The sequence below is a fragment of the Gossypium hirsutum genome, chromosome A03 (assembly GCF_007990345.1).
Source record: "Gossypium hirsutum isolate 1008001.06 chromosome A03, Gossypium_hirsutum_v2.1, whole genome shotgun sequence".
In the NCBI taxonomy this organism is placed as follows: domain Eukaryota; kingdom Viridiplantae; phylum Streptophyta; class Magnoliopsida; order Malvales; family Malvaceae; genus Gossypium; species Gossypium hirsutum.
Window position 1 is genome coordinate 7617944 of NC_053426.1, and position 2108 is coordinate 7620051.

The following is a 2108-nucleotide window of genomic DNA, read 5'->3' on the forward strand; positions in this document are numbered from 1 at the left end:
ATATATATATACATATATATATTTTTATGTACATATCATTATTCTATATTATTGTTGTAAATATTTTTATATATATATTTATGTACGTTACTTAATATTTTTTTATTGTAAAATATTTTTTTATTGTAAATATTATTATTACATACATTTATTATATGCATCTATTTTTTTTATGTACATATTATTATTTTATATTATTATTACCAAGTATATCATTTTTCCTTATTTTATTATTAGTACATGATTTGTTTTTATTTTATTTTTATTTTTATTTTTTTGTAAATATCATTGTTATTGTTATTCTAATATTCTAGTATTCCATGTCAATATTGTTTATTAATGATATCATTGTTTGCGTCGTTTATTTATTTTTAAATTCTCACTTTAAAAATATTTTTTTTTCTTTCTCATGTTGGGTGAAATTCGTTAGCTCGTGTTAAAAACGGGACACCATTTTTAAAAAAAATCAAAAACTAAAATTTCTCATTTTTCAATTGGATCACGATTAAATGTCAAATTGAATTCGTATTTTGAAAATCAAGACAACAAGAGTTTAATAAAGATACCAATTTTGGGCGTCATGGGGGTGCTGATACCTTCCTCGTGCGTAACCGACTCCCGAACCCTATTTTTCTCTGGCTTTTGACGTAGACCTAAACTCGACCTTTTTTTGTTTAAAAAATAAATTTTCTTTTCTAAAAAAGATGATTTATTAGGTGTCCGATCACACTTAGAAAAGATCGGTGGTGACTCCTTTTTATAAAATCAAAAGTCGGTTTTCAAATTTTCAATAAATCGCCTTAACTAGCGACCAAAGCAAAAATTTTACGTAGCTACAGTGGTGATATTGTTGTGAGCAAAATTAGTACTCATGAAAATCCTGCAGATATGATGACTAAGTCACTTCCTATAACCAAGTTTGAGCATTGCTTAGACTTGGTTGGTGTTCATTGTTGAAGTTAAACCCTTAAGGGGTTTTATGGAAGAGGAGGAGAACTTGTTCATTAAAAGTTTGCGATGAAGAACTTGTTCATTGAGAATTTGTGTCAAGGTGGAGGTTGTTAGAATTAAGTGACCCGAATTCTTATTTAAATAAAATACGATGGAAAATAAAATAAAAGTAAAATTCATATAGAACTAGACTTCTTTTATTTTATTTTAGAATAAGGTTTTTTAAACCTTATTAAACTCCATCTATTTTATATTGATTAGGATAAGGTGTTTCAATCCTACTAGAATATGGCTTTACAAGCCTATAAATAGACATAGTCTATTCCTCTTGTATTGATTCAAATTTTTCGACATAGTGAATTTTCTTCTCCTCTGCCCTTGGTTTTTTTCCCGAAAGGGTTTCCACGTAAAATTTGTGTGTTCTTTATTTTATTTTTATTTTATTATTTTTATTTTCACAATTTTTATTTAAAATTCATATATTTTGAAATTTGAAAGAATATTTGGCTATTCAGGTTTAACGAGAAAAATTGAAACCCCGTAAGTTAGGGTATGATTTTCTCATATTTTCAAAATTTGAAACATCGCCTTATTTTTTAAAATTCCTTTTTTACGCATTTGGGTACAGGTTAATGTAACACAAATTCGTAGTATACATATGCATAATAGGATAATAAACGCGATAATATAAACAACAATAGCAAGAGCGAAAAGAATAATCAATAAAATAGACAAATATATAAAAAAAAGGCTAATAAGAGACAATAAATGAATAAATGAAAATTAATAAAAAGTTTAAATAATAAGATAAGAGAAAATTTTAAAAATAAACAAATAAATAAGAGAAAAATATAAAATAAAATAAAAGGGTAATAATAATAAAAAGGTAATAAATAATAATAATGTAAGTAAATACGAAAATAAAATATTTAGTGTAATAATAACAATATAAAATTAGTTAGTTTAATAATATGATTATGATAATAGTAATAATACAATAATAATAATAAAGTAGAAAGTAATAATAATAATACATTAATAAGAATAATAATATATTAATAATAACAATAATAGAAAATAATAATAATAATAATATGTTAATAAGGATAATAGTAATAATAATAATAATAATAATAGTAATAAAAATAGCAATGATA